Source organism: Pithys albifrons, chromosome 12, assembly GCF_047495875.1.
Source record: "Pithys albifrons albifrons isolate INPA30051 chromosome 12, PitAlb_v1, whole genome shotgun sequence".
NCBI lineage: Eukaryota > Metazoa > Chordata > Aves > Passeriformes > Thamnophilidae > Pithys > Pithys albifrons.
In genome coordinates, this window is record NC_092469.1 from 16,704,345 (window position 1) to 16,723,874 (window position 19,530).

Consider the following 19,530-nt stretch of genomic DNA (forward strand, 5'->3'; position numbering starts at 1 on the left):
ACCAAAGGTTTTGTAATTTATCAGTTGATTTATCTTCTTTCTACACAAATTCTTTGTCAACAACCTTCAAATTCACAAACTCTGCCTTGACACACAACTTGTCTGTACCTATATCTTTATTTGAAAACTGCATGAGTTTTCAGGATTGAGACAGGTAAAACCATTCAGATAAACAAGAAGAACCTGTCCCAATGTGTCCTCACTATACACATACAAGTATGTGTTTTGTGTGTATTAAAAAAACCCTGTTTATCACATAGATCTGTTATCTATTTTCCTCATCTCTGATTCTGAGTTTCAGAAAAACAAAAAACTGAGGAAAATGTTAAAGAACAGCCAAAGTTTCTGTTGGAATAGAAAGGAACAGGAATATTGTTAGACAGACTGTTCCCTCAATTCCTTCTGGCCAATTTGCAGTCCCAGGAGATTTGCACAAGCTTTGAACACACCCAGAGGGCTGGCAGTGCTGACATGAGCTGAGCTCCTCTTGCTTTGTGAAACTCAACCACTGCAGCTTCATAGGCAGCTTTGGCAAAATACAGAGAAGATCAACCCAAAATAAAAAGAGATTTAAAATTGACTGGATTCTTAAGGAATACTTTTGTCATCAACTGAAAAAGCCCACAGTGATTCACTGGGGAACTTTCTAGCAGTTTAATCTTTCTCTTACATGTTTGTATTGCTGGAGTCCTTCCCCACTGCCCTGGGTTCCTGCTTTTCCTTTTCCTACTGATTTAGACATCAGTGTCCACTAATGACCTAAAAAAAGGAATCTTTAATGTTCAGGCTGTAAATATGCCACTGAGTCCCAAGAGTCTAACATATGTCAAAGGCACAAAATGATGGCCATGAAAGGGAACTCTACATCTGTGTTTGCTTAGCAGAAGAACTGCAGGGCTGACCTGTGGACTGCTGTGGCTGTTTAATATGGTCTCTGCAAACCGTTCAATAACATCAGAACTGCTGGTTAATCCTCTTACCAGTACCATTGACATTATTTCATGTTCTCCTAATTCCAAGCCATCTGCAGAAATACTTGTCTTTCTGGCAAGTCAATAGAGAGCGGCCGAATTTTTAAAAGGCTGCAGCTCTGATCTTCCATGTACAGTTTAAGAACAAGGTTATTATTATTTTTTTTACGGGAACATTTTTGCATAATCTTATAGTCTGAGTCACCTCATTTTACTTGTGCAAGTCAGGAGTAAAGGTAATGAAAATGTAAGAGGAGGACTGAATTTTCAAATGAATATTCTGAAAAAAATATCCAAGTATATTTTGAAACTAAATCTCCAAAGGTATTCAGATACAAAAAGATCAATTATTTGGAACTTGGAAAAATTTAAAAAATCTTAAAAAAAAAAGATGGGATTCGAAAAACTTAAGAGACATTTCTATTTTTACTTTGCAACTTCTTGACCAGTTTTTGCAACGTTTTCCCTTTTATCTGGATTTTGTATGGAGACTTTGTGGTAATCATAAAAATGGACACAATCAGCTTTTTCACCTGGTGATTCCCAATTCAGAGTTCAACGTTACAAAAACCAATCAAAATTACCAGAAAGAAAAAGAAGAAAATGATTGGTTAATAAAAACAACCTCTCTTAATGTTTTTCCTATGTATTTCCAAAGAATCACAAAGACTGCTAGACTGTGAAGGGGAAAGATTCAAGGGAGTGAAAACTTCCTGACTTTGGAAGGAGCTAATGTTTTTGAAGCTGTCCAATCATTCTTACCTCTCTCTGCAACCTTTAGGGAGTCACAATCCATCCAGAGGAATCAATTATTGAATGTAACAGTAAGAGCCTTGTGTCACCATTCCTGTCATGTCACTGTCTTCTGTCAGAGAGCACCGTGGGTCTGAAACCAAAGCAGACACAGAGTGTGAATGAACTGCTAAGAAAGCAAAGTATTTCAAAATCTGGGAGATTGGTTAACACCAACGTCCTGCTCAGAGTATTACACACCACAGAAACTAGTTGAGGAAAGGAATTTCTATACCCAACACACTCAGGCTCCCCTATCACTTAATCCCTCTTCCATCTATGCCAAATTCCAGCTGCAGTCCCTACTTGCCTCCAAAGAACCAGAGCTAAAAGCAAAGGAACAGTCATATCTATTGGCTCCTTCGCCAGAATTTCGCAATAGATATCATATGATTAGGTGTTAAGTGGGACTATTTGCACTTTTGCTTATGGCACATATAATTATGTAATTCTCTATAATGCCAAAATGACTGTTTCAGTAGCAGCTGCACAAAACAGAGATATTGGTTGGACAGCACAGAAAATAGAAACTTAAATAAAACAAGCACAGGAAAAAATGCACACACACACATATATACATCTATATGTATTTATATACCTTCAGGGCTATCGAATGTGGAACAAAAAGATCATGTCCATGGAACCACTGACAAGCAGGACTCTGCCTCTCCTCGTGCCTATGAAAGTTTGGCCAGGGACAGGCTGAGTCCTTCCAATACAAATTGTGGTTTGACAGAATGGGATGAAGAAACCCTTGGAGCTCCTGCTCTCATCCATCAGTGTTGCTGCTGTTTGTCACCGAGCAGGCTGGCACTAGGTGGCTCTGTCAGTGTTTTAGGGGAGGTGGCCCCACACATATTTGTGCACTGAGTTTGCCAATGCTTAAATATCTGTCTGCAAAGAACTTTGTGGGAGAGGTGGGTGTAGACAAACCACATACAGCCCCTCTTTGTACAGTTTCTCCTGGGAAATTAAATGAATAACCATCTCTGCCTTAAAAAATATGGGGAAAGGTACATTTAAGTTACTTTTCTTATTTTTCAGATTACACGGGTCCTGATTTCATTGCACAGAAGCAGAGCTTCCATAAGCTTTGATTAAAGGAATCACAAAGTATCAAGGTTAAAGTACTGTTATATTTTAAAATACATCCTTCTAAGCATATATATAAGGTGGTGGCAGTGGTAGGAGTTTGCCACAGAAGTCTCCATAGAGGTCAAAAGGAGACCACCGTTTGTTTAATTTAAATAAATCAATTTGTTAAACAAGGAGCTGCTGAGATTATACAGTCAGAGGGTGGAGAGCAAAGAAAGATAATTATTTTTGTTTGCATAAATCATTTTCTTATTACTTGGGGATCAGGGTGGTGTAGTTTGGGTTTGAGAAAGGAGGGCAAAAGAAGATAACTGTATCAATTTGCTGATCAGAGTTAAACAGGATTTTGCTGCTGGGGCTGGAGAAAGCAAAGAAGATCATTATTTTTATTTAAATAAATCAATTTGTTGTGATCAGGGATCACATGAGGTTGTGCTGTTTGCATGGAAGGCATAGGAAATTCTTCTTTATGGATAGCTGATAGTAGAACAAATGTTCAGGGCATTACTCTATCAAATGGAAAATGGACCAAAAACTAGTCCAAGATGACAGAGCTGCATTTCTATTTCTTTCTTTTGAAAGACCTTGGATTTGGCATCTTGTATTGGCCTCCAACTGGAGTTAAAACAATACCTGCTAGACTTTTAACACACTGAATCAGGATTATATATACTGTGTGTGTGGATGTGTATGTAAACCATGTAGATAGATAGATAGATAGATAGATAGATAGATAGATAGATAGATAGATAGACAGACAGACAGACACCAGATAGCGGCTACCAGGACCTGATCCTTCAAAAGCCCTTGTACTTTGGGGCAGTGCCTGATGCAACTGCTGTGAAAACTGTGATTGCCTTCTGAGGACATAGGATCAGTTCTCCAGTAGGGGAATATTTATTGAGATCAATGGTCATTCTGTGCACACACAGTTTAAGGGCCTGATATTTGTTGCATCTTTTCTGAGGCAATTAATGAAGCTCTGTGTGTAATTTTAAAGGCTCTTCATGAACTAACTGGAAGTCTACAGCACTGAACATCAGTGAACTCATACCCCAAACTAATAGCTTCAGTATCACTGCCAAAAATTGACTAAGCGCTCTTTGTGCCTGCAAACGGTGTTCTGTAGGCAGTATCCTTCTATCTGCCTTCAAGGGATAATCTCCTCTTACAAATAAAACAATTGTTTCATTTGCTCCTTGCAATGGTTGAATGAGGCTGCAGAAATGAATCTCACTGGTTTTGAATGTTCTCAAGTCAATCAAGAGCAGATTTGGGGAGTGGGGTTGCTTTCAATTAATGTGTTGCTATTTGTAAAACTAGTTTAAAAAATGTCTTTCCACAGGTTTGGATTTGACTGATGGAAACTAATAAGCAAGCCATCCCTCTCTATATATCAAATTAAAAGATGGCTTAAATATGGTGTAAAAGTCAAAAATCTGTACCTGCATGATCAAGGTCCCCCATATTTATTATCTCAGAGTAAAAAGGAATAATGGAGTTATCTCTTTAACACATGAAACAATGTTTAATTACAGAGAATAGTGGGTCCCAACCATCCTGTAGATACTTTCAGAGCCAGTAGTGCAGTCCAAGGGATCAATTTGTGTTTGTAACAAGAATGATAAATCTAACTAAACATCTTTATTTTTACAGTACGTTAAAGAAGCATTTTTATTTAGTGCAGTCATATATCTCCACATTATTCTGAAGTATGCTTCTTTATTACTTTTATGTCTCCAGAATTGCCTGAGGAAAGCATCCTTTTCTCCTTGTGTTTCATTGTTGTTACCCTTGTAGAGTATAACATGCACAAACTTGATTATGATTAATTGAGGGCTTTGGCAAATTATGTTTTTATTCCTTTCCATCTAAGCCTTCCATCTGCTCAAGAATAAAAAAAAAAAGTAATTTTACATTTATAAGGACACTTAGGGCTTTCTGGGTAAATCATCAGAAAAACTGGTTCAACAGTAATGGCTACAAGCAAAGAAAGTATTCCTTCAGTCTTACATCATCAACACATTAATGCATCTCCATCCTACAAGTGAGGCGGAGAGAGGATGATAACTGCTCAAACCACATTTGATCCAAAATCTTGCTGCAGAGCTGGAATTTCAAACTGAATCAAACCAGCTAAGAATATTGCTCAATTAGATCCTACCACCAAAGAACCACTTAAAGCAGTCAAGTATAAAGTCTGTAAATAGAGTCTGTAAATACAAACACCTGTGTCCTTCGGCACAATGCATGTAACATCAAGCAGGTTATTTTTAAGAGGCTCTGTTGAAGTTCTTACCCAAGGTGATGCAGCTGCATAGACCAGCCCAATAAGCTGGTGAACCACATCAGATAAGGCCCTTCCTTCAGGCTTTATGATGCAGGTATAAATGCTTGCCATCCCCTGGAAACTGGCAAATGAGGTTGCACTTGGCACTCAGGGGTTTTCTTAATAGGATGAATGACAGAAGTAAGAAGTCATGTTTAACTTGCATGAATGCAAGGAGGAAAAGGCAGGGCTTTTTCATTTAAAGACAGCCTTGTTCTCCTGCCTTGCTGGCACACAGTGCAGAATGGCGCCTTTGGCTGATGAGAAAGCAAAATTATTGAGGAATTTGCTCCTCTGAGACCACAGAGTTGAAATACCAAAAACCCCAAACAATTTTGGCAACCAGAACACAGATACAATCCGTCTCTAAAAGGCTGGTCTGGAGAGCTGGTGGCATGGGCACAGGGGCTGTGGATTTATGACAAGGTCAGCAACAGCGGCATTTTTCTTGCTCAGCCAATAACATGAATTGAGTTGTTGGCCTTGGCCCAGGTCCCTGTGAATAACACTCCAAGTGACAAACACCACACCATTCTTGAACCATTCCTGAAGAAGACAGGTTAAATCTGCACACCTGACAGCGCTGTGAACCACAGAGCGCTGGTGTGCTCTGTTACTGTAAATCATCTGTAAAGGTGGTGATCCAGAGGGAGGGATAATAATCATCACCAAAGATGGGTCTAATTGCCTGCAAAGAAGGCATCTGATGGCCAGCAGGGAAGTCACTGCAGTGTTCCTGCACACAGGTGGTCGGAGTGGAGGCTGACAAAGCATCAAAAGACAAGGAGTCTGTGGTTCAGCTGAACCCAACTACATTTAGAGGTAGATACAGAAGCTAGACTTGCTCTGCCAAAGTTTGCAAAAGATCCTTGTCAAAGATGTACTGACAGCAATGCTGTAAAACCTCTCAACACCTTGTTGAAGATTAAACTCTCTGGCAGCTTCACAGTAGACGAAGAAACTGTAATAGACATGGTTTGTGTAGAAGAACCAATTCTGTGGAAATTGCAGGTTCAAGAGTCCTCCGTGGCAGAGTGAACAAGATACAGAGCCACAGATGAATGCCACATGTATAGGGAAAAGCAGTCTCTTCTTAACAAGGAAGGGTGTTCTATTAATCAAATCCAAAAGGCTTTTATTACCAGATGACCCTCCCTAAGTGTTGGTCAAGTCACTTACTAAGGCTTACACAAAGGAAAGGATGCATTTACTCACCACTGCACAGGGATTTTAGCAAGAATGATTCACTAGAGTAACTTTTCCAGGGAATGTATTGCCCTTTCCTGCTTTGATGACAAGGTTTGGATAGAAGTGAGGGGTGTCTGATGACTTCACCCCTCCAAGAGGCCATCCATACATCCTCAGACCCAAACAGACCCCCACACAGAATACCTGGTGAGATAAGTAGTCTGGTGACAAAGCTACTGGAATTGGTGGTCAGAACCTCCTGGGATTGTTGTCCCTGCTTGCTCTGGGGACTGCTACATCAGTGTCCCCCTGCAGTCCTCCTCTGCTCACACACCGTGTGTACAAGAGCACACAGGAAACAATTCAGCCTTCTGTGGAAAGCTCTGCATGAAGCCTCTTTAATTTGGCTCTGTGTGTGTGAATCTCCCCCTGATCCTTTCTGGGTTCTCAGGGAAATGTTAGAATGGCAGCACAGAAATGGAAAATGCATTCTCATTCTTTGGAAGCAAATAATTTATTTCATATCCACCAGGTTTTTTTTCCTCTGCTGCCTGTGTTTGTGATTGTAAGGGAAATTAATTTCTGAAGAGTTTAGCTAATAATTATTGTTGAGAAGATCCTGTCAATCTCTCAATATAAACAAGAACTGGTTCCAGCTGACACAGATTGTCATATGACTATCTTATTTTTCTCATTTAATAAATATTAACCTCTCTGCCCTTTAGTACCATTGTGCAAGATTTTTTTTGTCTTCTGATGTGACGTGGGAAATAGCCAGTACATGCCAAAGCTACTCCTATTATATAAAAAGGCAAATTTTCGTTATTTCATTTCAAGACAAGACATTGTTCAAATTAAAATTAAAATGCACACAGATAGCATCTTCCTTTACACAAATCTCTGCAAGATGCCATTCAGGGTGTGCCTCTTTTCCTAACCGCAAATTCTTCCAACATCAGATAAAAGAGATTTATTGTCACATTCTCATTTTATCTTCTAACTTTTGCCTAGTGGGAAAGCATAAAGGAGACAGGTGACCCCCCAAACAGACTGTAAAAGAGGATCTTACATCAAGACATTTGGCAGAAACTCAGATGATCTTTTGGAAGCTGCCAACACTGCCCAAGATTTTCCTCGCTGCCTTGAGCAGCTGCTTTCCTTCTTTGTGCCTCACTTTCTTAACTGTAAAGTAAAAGGCACAGAAAGATATACTAGTTCTTTCTTTTTTTATTTTTTTTTCTTATTCCTATTCCAAACTCTTCCAGGCAAGTCTGATTATGTACTTAGCAGATGGGGGCTCCAAACTCAGCTGGAGCCTTTAGGCATTCCTATGGTATAAATAATAATAATGATTACAGAGTGTTAAAATAGACAGAACTTGTTCTTTGTTCTCTGAAATGTGAAATCAAACTGTAGCTGGACTTTCATTTAACACCACCAGCCAGTTTATTTATGGGAGGATTTATCAGAAGTGGTTGGGTTTAATTTCCTCTAATTCACGCTGTATGAAAAATGGCAACTGTGTGATTTTAATCTAAAACCTGATGATAGGGCTTCCCAGAAACAACAGAAATACCACAATGGAGGTATCCAAACAGTTCCTGTAGGAATGCAGCGCTGGCTGATCACACCTGCTGCCTCACACCTCCATCCATTCCCTCCCCGCTTTGACTCTTCCAACAGGACCTGCAAAGCCAGGATCACTGAAGCAGTACCTGAATTATTAATGGCAAGGAAAAGAATTTGGGGAGCCCAAGTGCTTTCTTTGGCATCTTGGTTCACAGAAAGAGTTAATCTTTTGTTCTTAGACTGGCTTTTTCATTTTTAATCAAGTGGATATGTCTGTTAAGCTTTTTTTCCTAAAGTAGAAGGAGGGAGACATTGTAAAACAAAACAAAACAAAACAAAACACTGTCATTTTCAAGTGGAACAAATGCATGAAGTTAAATATGAGTGTGCATCAACAAGCTCACAAATTATTGTGGTATGAAAAATAGTAATGCAAAAAAAGCTGGAATTCCTTTTCAAACAAATCAGAGAAAGATTCAAAAGCAGGGGCAATCAATACCACCCTGGGATCAACAGGAAATGCTAAGAATAACTGTATATCATGTGTGGCTTCAAATTTACAACCAGGACATATAATCTCATTGTAAGAAGAGAGTCAAGTTCAAGAACTTAGTCTCTCCAGTAAAGCTCTCATTTTAACTAAAGAAGCCGAGGTCAACGGCCTCTCAAATGAAACAGATAAGGCGACATAGGGTTCTTGTCAGAAACAAATGTTATGTCTCTCCCTACTGAAAAGCTTAAAGATATTATCAGCAAAAGCCTAGTTGGGCCTGAAATGGGTCCCAGAGAAGTAATATTAACCAGGCTCCTGGCAGATCATTTATTTATCTCAAGCTAAATTCAATAAAGAGAGCCATATATAAGTGAGGGAAAATAATGCAGCTGCTAGTAATTTATCATTGGATGGAAAGTCATTGTTATCCTTATCTCTCCAATGATGTTCTATTTCCAACTGGTAATGAATTATGGGGCTTGCCACATCTTTACTATGTGACAGGTCAACACTACCTCATGGGTACTGTACTGTATTTATGCAATCGATAGAGGGTTTGCTGAGAAAATATTGGCAACCATTTTGTGAGAGTGACCTAGAGCTGCATGGCCTTGTGATCCATGGTGGTGGTCAGTGGATAGAGCAGCATTTCCTTACTCCTTTAAAACAAAGATGTCTTTGAGTGCTTTAAAAGTATTTTTCACTTTGCTCTTTCTAAAGCCAAGCACGCGAAGTGCACCACTGGATTGTTAATTAGAAAGCATTCTGCTCATTTAAGCTGGCTCAGCCACCAAAGGGATCTTTTCCCTTCCTTTGTTGCACTTATTAGAGGGATTTATTAAATCAAACTTCAGTACAGACTTATCCAAAGTTCCTTGTGCCTGTGGTGCTGGGGCACAGCTGAGGTCCGAGGAGCAGAGGGTTGGCCAGGCTGCTGCTGAGATGAGAGGACGGGCTAACGAGCAGCGCCGGGTGCCCCACAGAGCTCCCAAAGCCCACACTGAGCTCCAAGGTGCAAGCCACGCAACTCAACACTGCACTTGCTTCCTTCAAGTCAGCTGTGAGGGCCCCTCCCAGCATGACCCCTGCAAGAGAGGCAGGGAAAAACCAGTGTTCTGTGATGGATGGCTCCAGGAGGGAGAGCTCTGCTCCAGGGACACCTGGCAAGGGAAAGGTTTCTGGAGTAGTCCCTTCTCTGGCTCTGCTCTCACATCCCTGAACCGATTATGGCCATGTTTTCTCTCTTCTTCTTCCCATCAGGTTTGCCTTTCATTATTCACAAGAAAAGTTGATATGGCCTGAAAAGTTTGTATTTATACTAAAACCACTAGGAATACACTTTTCAAATTTTATATGGATTGAGAGAGGGATATATATATCACAAATGACTAAAAAATTTGGATTTTCAAAAACACCTCTGGAAGAAGAACAAAGAAAATTTGCAAATACATTGTGATCATTCAGACAAATAAGGAAATATTTTAGAATAAGCAGTCTTTTGTCATTAATAATTAACAAATAAATAAAAACCCCAACAACACAACCACAATTTGTCCCAGACCACAGTTTAGGCCATTTGATCTTCAATGCCATTTAGTTCACTATCTCCTCTTCCTTATTCTTCATTGAGATTGCTCATTTGTGGCCCTGGGTGATTTAAAGAATGGGGCAATCCAGAAAATCCTATTTAGAACTTTTTTGATTTGGTCAGGTAGAAAAATACACATCCTTCAATGCAGAGTAGAGATGTATTTTGAAAAAAAAAGGAAACCACACTTTCACTGAAGAGAAGCAGCACACCATGCCAATGGTAAAAATTACTGATTGTAGTAATACTCAGATTTTTAGCCATGCAAAGGGGTATCCAGATGAGTTGGGCCACTGCTGCTGAACCTGCAGACCTTTCAGAAGAGCACAACAGGACAGGATCGTACCCGAGTGACATCCAACTGAGGCAATGAGAGGAAAAGTAAAACTGTCTTTTCCCACTATTGTGGGAAAAGGATATTTGGACATGCTGTCCAGCTACAGTTCACTTATATAACATATTAGGTGACCTAAATGATATTAACTAAGGTGGCCAAGATGAACTCAGGTGAAAAACAAACACGGATAACTCCATCCATTGTTAAATCCTGAGCGTGTTTCCTGGTCACAGAGACATGCTGTGCCTTCTGGCTTGCAGGCCTGTGTTAATATGTCTCTTTGGCTCTGTATGTTTAGGAAACTCTTAGTAATGGAAAAACAAGGATGCTGTAGGTGAAGGCTGAAGTGCTTTGGCAGAGCAGCGTGTGCAAGAGCTTGAGCAGAGCTGGGCTGAGCTGCAGCCGAGGCTGTGACAGCAGCGTGACAGCTCCCCGAGCAGGAACACTCATTCACAAGATTCACAAAGTCAAGGAAAGCATTCCCACATCCTGCAGGACAGAATGTCATTTCCCATGTACTGACTGGGCTATAAACTCCATATGGTTTGGCTATACTGGGAGGGGTCTTGCCCAGATCACATTAACATATGAAAGCTCTGAGATTTTCATAAGCATTGAACTCAAAGGGTCATCCAGCTGATGCCAGGAAGATCTTGCCTTTCTTTTAATAGCTGAGAAAGTATAATGGATTTTTATAACTCAAACAAGTTATGCAAATAGCAAAAAATGAAAAATCTAGGTGTCACAACTCATATAAACCAAGATAATCCAGAGAAATATACTCCTTGAAATCAACTATTGACTTCTGAGTCTATCATAACCAGCAAGGAGTCTGCTGTTTGTCAGATACTCTTTCTCATGTAGTTTCAAACACGCTGTCAAAACTGTGTATAGCTTCTATATTCCAGACTTTCTGCTTGCATACCAGTCACTCAATTAATTTTTAATTTTCATTGTTTGGAAGCCTATCCCAAAATTTAAAAACAAAACAAAACAAAAACAAACAAACAAAAAACACACAAAAGCCCCCCAAAAAATCCCTGAAACATTGTCCTAAAACTACTTAGGTTTACAGAGGTAGAGCCTGGTAAGAATGATGTATGTGTTTAATAATATGTTCCCTGGTTAATAAAATACTGGATTATTTTTGGACTACAGAATTTAAATGTAAGGAAGTTTAACCATTAGGAACCTGTTTACTATTACCAAGAGAATAGTCAGTTGGCAGGTCAATAGCTATCAGCAGAAATAAAGAACCACAGCAGCCACCTGTGCTTAAGGCTTGTCTGTGTTAGGAAAAAAAATTAATGAAAAGACAAAACCCAAGAAGCAAAGGTAGAGCATGCTGGGTGCTTTTCAGTTTAAAATTAAAAAACAGAGGGCATTGCTCTGGGACTACTGATTTCAGAGTTTAGAGCACACAATAAATAGCTTTTCCGGGCTATATAAAATGAAATGGGCAACAAATATCTGCATCAAACTTTTTTTTGTAGATAAACAATTCAATCCAAAGCATGTTGCAATATCTCAAGCTGGTTCTTCATGGCATGAAGATTTGCTCTGAAAGGAAATGTGCACACAGGGCTGTTGCTCTTCCTGTGTGAATAGTCCCACCATTGAGCCAGTTGGAGATTGGCCATTTAGAGTTGAAAAGGCCAGCAGACACCTGTGTCAAGTGCATCCTTCCTTTACCAGATGGAAATAACTGGAGCCTTGAGAAACTTCTCACTTATTGTCCTCTGAATGGGTCAGAGAAAATCACACCTGCAGAAGAGCTGCAGTGTGTATGTCACAGACCAACACACACTGGGAACAGCCACGTTCCCAGTAATATCAATGGGACTTCTGTTGGGGAAGCTGAGGATGTCCATAGCCAGCAATGAACATTTTCAGAGGCAATGAAATCCTACATAATCCAGGACATATATAAATCCTGAAATTGAATGCAGAGGTTTCTCCCTCTGATTTCTTATTTCCACATGAAGATGACCATTCTCACTTTTACCAGTTAACTGTGATAAATACGTCTCTCTGTCCTAGAGACTTAATTTCTACATAAGTAATTACATACTACATTGACATGTACATATAATTAAAAATTAGTCAGCATCATGTGGTGATTCAAATATTCTCTCAGGTAAGCATAGAGAACAACTGTAATAATAATAAATAAAAACCTTTTCATAGAATCATAGAATGGTTTGGGTTGGAAAGGACCTTAAATGTCATCTTGTTCCAACTCCTGCCATGGGCAGAGACACCTTTCAACTAGACCAGGTATTTTTTAAGGCAAGTACCGTGTAAAACATGTAAAATTCTCCTTATTAAAGACACTGAAACATTATAGTGCCAATATCAGCTAAATATTGAAAGGTTGGATGTTCAGGTGATGGATAAGCCTACAAAGGATGCAATTTTTTTTCTTTTACTTACTGACAATAAAACACCAAGACAACTTGAATTCAGTTCAAGGAAGTCCAAAGATGTTCCATTTTTCATCAGGAAAGTAACTTTGTTTTAGTAAAAACTAGACTAAAATAGCAGAGAAGAGGCTTAAAATTCCCTAAAAATTGTTACAACTGATTTTTATGCTTTGATACATTACAGGAGAAATTTAGGAAACTACTTTTTTCTTGGCTTCCATCACGAGGATCAAGTACATGTGTGTCACACAGATGAAGTAGCAGCACCTTAGAACACTTGTGCTCCTGGTTGTTCCTTAAGGTTTGCTGAAGACAAGCAGCACTCAGCAAGTGTTATACCAGTTACCCAATTTATATGTTCCCAGTGGCTTAACAGCTGCTACAGATATTAATGGCTAATCAACTACTATTGATGCAATTATTATTCTCATCCACAACCAAATTCTTGAATAAATGGGGAAGTATTAACTTGGGCTTCAGCTGATGTTTTCTTCCTTCCCCATGCTTGTTAGCATAGACTTCCCACCTGAACTTTGGCAAGACATTTATGGAGTAAACACCCACAAAAACTAAAACCAAAACCAAATCAAACAAACCAAAAAGCAAAGAAAAAAAGCAGTTAAGAGAGTGACTGCTCTTATGAGCAATGTTTCTTTCATTATCACAGGACCTTAACCTGGACTTGTCTAATATTACATAATTTTTGTGTGCCCTGCCCTCTGTTTGTCCTGTTGAAAGAGGACTAGTAGAGAGAGCATGGACTTGCTGTCATTGCTCAGAGCCAGCACATTTCCAAGGAGCCCTCCAGCACTCCTTGATGCCAAAGGAAACACTCCTGCAATGGCCCAACCTAACAAGGAAGGCACAAGGTGATGTTGCTCCTTGCCAAAACACCACTGCCAAGAGGTCAGCAAAGGCTGAGGCCACTGCTCTGCAGCTTGTGCCATGTGTTCTTTGAAGGAGCAAAGAAGCATAGGATGAAATCTGAATATTGGGACCCCATTTATCAACCCAGAAATGAGTGCAATGGACTCAGCAAGCTTTCAGAACAAGCTCACTAGGGTTTGACCAGAACACAAGGCTACAGGTCTCAGTAGGCAGAGGTTGATTGCAGCACAGACAACATAGATCAAGACACTTTTTCAGCACGTACAACACACATTTTTTTCTTTGAAAGCAAATTGTAAACTCTTAGTTCTGTGTCTGCTTGCTAAACAGCAGCTGTTTTTCCCAACTTATCTAATGCCCAGAATCAAGCCCTCAAGTACATAAATAAACACTTCAACTGCCAGAAAATTGACAGGTTTTAAAACACATAGGCACCTCACTGCAAATATTTTAAAGAAAAAGCTTCAGGTAGACTTGTTTTAATGTATATTTCTTTCAAGTCCTGTAAACACTAGTGTACTGATTTTTAAAAAGCAAATCTCAATATATACAATTCTTAGTCTCATCTGAGACCAAGGTTGTGGAGGGAGACACTGCTTCTTTTGCCTTCTTTTCTGGTACAGCCTAAACTCTGTAACTGAGACAACTGATCCAAAAGAACAGGCCAGGGTGGGTAGTACACTATCCAGGGCAAAGTCCCTGTCACTTGAGTTTTTAAATCCAGATTGAATGCCTTTCTAAACCATGTGCTCAAGCTCTACCACAAGCTCCATGCAGGAATCACTAAACAAAATCCTCTGGCTTATGGGATTCAGCCAAGATGATTGTAATGGTTCCTGCTGGCCTTAAAAATCAGTAATAGAGGTGAAATAGAAACTATGGTTAAAATTAATCCACATGCAAAGCCTTGTGATAAAACTTTGAATAGAATTTCAGCCAAAGTGTTTAGAAAGTCTTAGACCACCCTGCATCCAGTGCAATTTTTAGGGAACCCCCTGAACTACACACAGAGATCGACTGTGTCAAGCCTTATTATGGTTCTGTTTTGCATACTGTGAGAGGAAATAAAAAGCATTGCCTTCTGCCCCAGGGGTTACTGCTGGAAGAGAAAGACCAGCTGGGACCTCTTGTGGAATGCAAAGGAAGCTTAACATTTATCTGCTTCTGCTTTTGTTGGTATTTGTTGGAGGAGCTCTTAAAATGTGCATCTCCAAGAAAAAAAGCCTCTCAGGAAACCCTTTTGACCCAGCAGTAAGTTCCAGAAGGGCTGATGGCTTTGCTATGTGTCCTCCAGGCTCATCAAACAGCCAGTCTCTAGCAACTCATACTGAGGCACCAGGAGAGGACATAAGAAAGTCTGCACTGTGAACTCCCTCACTTCTCCATTTCAATAATGCCTATTGTGGAATAAAACTCATCAAGGGAAACACCAACCCCACAACTCACACAAAATTGCCTTGAGATTTGGAGTAGTCTGGGCAATACATGACTTTAGCACACCTCACATTTGGCCAAGACTTTTTGCTGTGTCCTGAAATGGGCAGGTGCCCACTGGTTCTCCCACACAGATGCACATCCCAGGTCAGTGGGCAGGGACAGACCACAAATACATTCACACAAGCTCTACTAGGGTACTAACAAACAGATTCCACCACAAAGGGGTTATATGACTCTTCTCCAACGTCTGGAATGTACATTGTGTTACCAAACAAAGGAAATTATACAAAGACAGCCCCAGAGGCAGAGGAACCATGATCTGCTTCTACTTGTGAATACTGGGCAAACACTAGCCACAACTAATTACCTGCCTCTGCTAATTCTGTTAAGTGATCAAAGCAACACATCCACTGGTTGCACGTGAATGTGACTATTTGTACAAAATTACACTTATACAGTAGTGGTGCAGGGCCAGATCCTGCAATGTTTGTCATTACTCCCATGTAAGTCACCTTACTGAGGGAACTGCTACTAATTTTGTAGCATCAGGACCACAGGATGCAGCTGAGCTTCTGCAATATTAAGGTGATAAGTCTCTGTAGCGGAGCAAAGGTAGAATCAATTCATCTTGGAGTTTGTCTCTTCCTCATCAGCCCACCTAAAACACATGAAATATTTGTGAAATCAATTTCAGAATGACCAGACAAGGTAGTGGAAGTACCACAGTCAGTTCAGCAGTTGGCTCTTTCAGGAACACTTTGGGAATTGGGATGGAAGTGTGTTACTTCCTTTCCCATAGGATCACTGCAGTGCATCCAATAAACCTCAGCTCAAGAGATACCTCCCTGCCCACAGCCTCACACACTCCATCAAATGAACAGTTTGCCCCTTTCAGCAACAGCTGTGCAAAGCACCATCCTATAACCTTAAACTTTCCTCTTTTCTTCAGCATTGTGCAGTGTTTTGGATCAACATTGAATCACACTTAAGTCCTTCAAAACCAGTTTTTTTGGCTCAACGCAATCCAAACTGTGGATCTTGCCCGTCTACAATGAAAATTTTATTACCAGCCCATGAGGAATGGAAAACACAGAGCAAGGAGAATAGTCCCAGGGCCTGGTTCCTGGGCCACTGAAGCCCTCAGGCAGCTTTCTCCTGCCCACTTTGGAGACAGGCAGCTAAACTCCCATCATGGGCAATTCAGGCCATATTTGCTCTCAATAAGGCAGAAGAAGTTTCACAGACTGCAGCAAATCCACCCCATGGTTTTGCTCTCCTTATGAGAGCTTTGTATATGCTCTCCTGGCACAGAAAAAAGGAAAACTTTGCAATAAAAGTATGGAATTCGGTTCACTAAAATTTTGATAAAAGCATGTGCAGAAGGAACTCTACTTAGCAACAGTACAGACCCTTTAAAACACATACATAAATATTTATGCAGTTTCCCTTTCTTTCAGGAATTGTGTGTTGTTCTATTTGATCATAGTACTTCAATTTCCAATATTTTTGGATAATGTTCTTCCCTTCATTTGTAATCACTCTTTATTCGGTGTGGAAGATGGATTTTTCCAATTTTGTCCTATTATATAACTTAGCATGGAAAGGATTAGATGGGCTTTTCTTTTCCCTTTTACTCCTTATTTAACTGCTTGTGAGCTTCAGGGATTTATATCCCAGTAGGTCTCATTCCAGGATTATAGGTATCTAAATATCCAGTAAATCATTTAGCAGCATATAGGTTTAAGGCAACTCCAAATAACCCCTCCAGTTAGCTCTCCAGCTGAAAACTGAAGTTAGCCAGAAGCACTAGATTTGAGTAAGAGTTATTAAGTAATGCAGAATCATTAATTTAGAGTCTGATTCTACTTGCTTCAAAGGTAATGATAAAATTTATACCCACTTCAGTGGAACATGGCAAGGCCTTCAAATCCTCTTCTTCAGACACTTGCCTTCTTCCTAGCCAAATACTATTCAAAATCTCCTCCTCCTCTGATGTAAGGTTCAGCTCTCATGCCCATAACCATCTCATTTTTATTTAGATAAATACTGTCAGGTTGAGTTGACCCAAAATTTAGATTTATTGAAAATGAAATAAAACAAGCAACAGAAAGCTTTCTGTTTGTTTTTCTAAATTCCAGTGAAAGCAGCTTCTTGGTTTGGACTTCAATTTTCCTTGGCATCATCTACAGCCTGAACATTGAAGCTCTGTGTTCATACATGCAAACAAATAGGGGACAGAAAAAAGTGAAATTGAGTTATAGTTTTTCCTAGTTTGAACTTAGTGAAAAGTAAATATATGGTATTAAAGATCAAAAGCAAATCTGGTTTCTTGGGATCTGTCATTCAGAGTAATCAAAAGAAATACTAATAGCAAAGATAAGGAAATCACTGCTTTTTAATTTCCCCAAGCTCCTTTGAACATGGCATAGAGTGAGCAAGGCTTTGCCCTGGCAGAGTGGTAAGTCCAACCATAGAGCTGTGCCAGTTCCCACCAGGTGTGTCTGAGGGTTTGGTTCCACATTGTTCCACTGGCACCAGCAGTGCCAGAGAGGCACAGGTGTTTCAAGGGCAGGTTTCTGGTTTGGTTAGAGATGGTGAGGGTGTTAAATATATAATTTTCCAGCATTCACTGATTCTCTCCAACTTGTGCAAAAATGTGCTTTTGTACCTGATAATTTTCTTGCAGTATCATGGAGCAAGTGACTGCTAAGGAACACCAACCTCAGCATGGCAAGCACTTAAGGCACACAGGGAATGAACCTGGTTGTTCTAACAGGGCCTGGAGGAACCAGGACTGGGGTGTGGTGAGGTGATAAAACTGAGCACTCCCATCCTTAAGGGTAAGTGCTTGTTAAAACTGTCTTTATATTGGGCGTGTCAGAGGTGTGGGCCTAGAGGACCCTCCATAGCCAGAATTAACATGTGTTGTTCTTCTGTAAAACAGATATAAAAAGGCCTTTCCTTTCCATGCAGAGGCTTTTTGCCTGCACAAGTGTCAACACAGAGTTCATTTCAGGCAAGCTCTGTGGCGAAGAGAAAGGTAAGGTTAGGTGAGCAGCCCTTCCCATCAAAGCAAACTTGAAGGAAGGCCAGGACTTCAGGGCTGGATTAGGACTGGGCACATCCCAGCACACAGGGTGATGAGTAACATTCAGCACCTCAAGGAGGCACTGAGTCCCAAAAAGCACCTTGCATTTGCACTTTTCTTCCTTATTCAGGATGGAAAGGTGGGATCATATAGGTATTAGCTTATATATTATACATAACATATACATGTTATGTACAAAACTATATATATATATGTATATAATTTTGTATAATAGAAGAATATATTAGTTTTCTATACACTACCTACAATCCTTTGCACTGGCTCAGGCAGTTAGGCCAGTGGATAAGATGATCAGACAATCACAGTTGCCCTTGCCTCCATGGACATCCTTCAAGGACTAGAAACCTAACAGGTAGGCTTGTTCACTCCTCATGCCTGGATCCACAGTCCAGATAGCCAGCAAAGGGGATCACAGAGTATTCAGTTCATTCATTTCTATCTCCTGGGCAAGGGAAATGAAGTCACCATGCAGCCTTCCTTTACTGACCACTCAATCTTCTCTGTAAACCATTCCCTACCTAAGGACACAGTGTGTTCAGCTCAAAAATTTTAAATGGCCTTGAGAAAGCTGATTTTTAAATGAATGAAGAGTGAAAATGGATAAATTATATATTCCACTGGTGCTGCATCATCCTTGTCCATCATTCATAAAATTTTATGTATCTGTAGACCCTGTCAACTGATGTGCTTCAAAGAGCGAGCAGGATCAGCAGTCTGTACCTCCAGAAACAGACAACATCTAAATCCACCACCATGTCAGGAACATCTCTGCCTGATTATGATAGATAAGGATTGCAGGAAGGCATGTCAAAGATAAAAGGAAAGCTACCCCTTACTCTTGTTTAATTTCCCTTCCAATTTCCTAAAAGGTCTATTGCGGGAATGACTGTCACCAGAAAGATACAGGGCCCAATTTACAGCCATTGCACACAACTGCAATAAGCACTTGCACTCTATAATTTTCAAGTAACACCGCATTTATGAAAACTGCAACAATCCCTTTTGCTGTGATTTGTGGACTCTGATGGTAGAAAAGCCAACCTCTCTCTCAGGCAGCAGAGTACAAGCGGAGAGAAAGATGAAAACCAAACTGGCTGCTGCCTCAGCATGTAGACTAAAAAATAAATAAAAAACGCTCTTAAAAAGTGTTAATAAAATATCCGCTAAGAGTAGAAGGGGAGATTGGAGCTGACAAGTTGGCCATAGGGCCTTCTTCAGGCCCTCCCAGTTAGAACTGAGACAAGATGACAAGCTGAGAAATTGAGCTATGTTGACATGGCCTGTATTTTCATAAATTTCCTGCTCCATTTT

The 19,530-nt window shown here is 40.1% G+C and overlaps 1 long non-coding RNA gene across 7 annotated transcripts in view; it reads right to left on the reverse strand.

Annotated features, from left to right (window-relative positions):
* LOC139677317 (uncharacterized) overlaps positions 1 to 19,530 on the reverse strand; it is a 250,380-nt gene that overhangs the window by 178,646 nt on the left and 52,204 nt on the right. For all 7 annotated transcript variants that reach the window (XR_011698847.1, XR_011698851.1, XR_011698852.1 and 4 more), the window contains 2 exons: positions 15,623 to 15,768; positions 1,734 to 1,857 (listed from right to left, as the gene is read on the reverse strand). This is a non-coding gene — a long non-coding RNA (uncharacterized lncRNA). The remainder of the gene's footprint in view (positions 1 to 1,733; positions 1,858 to 15,622; positions 15,769 to 19,530) is intronic.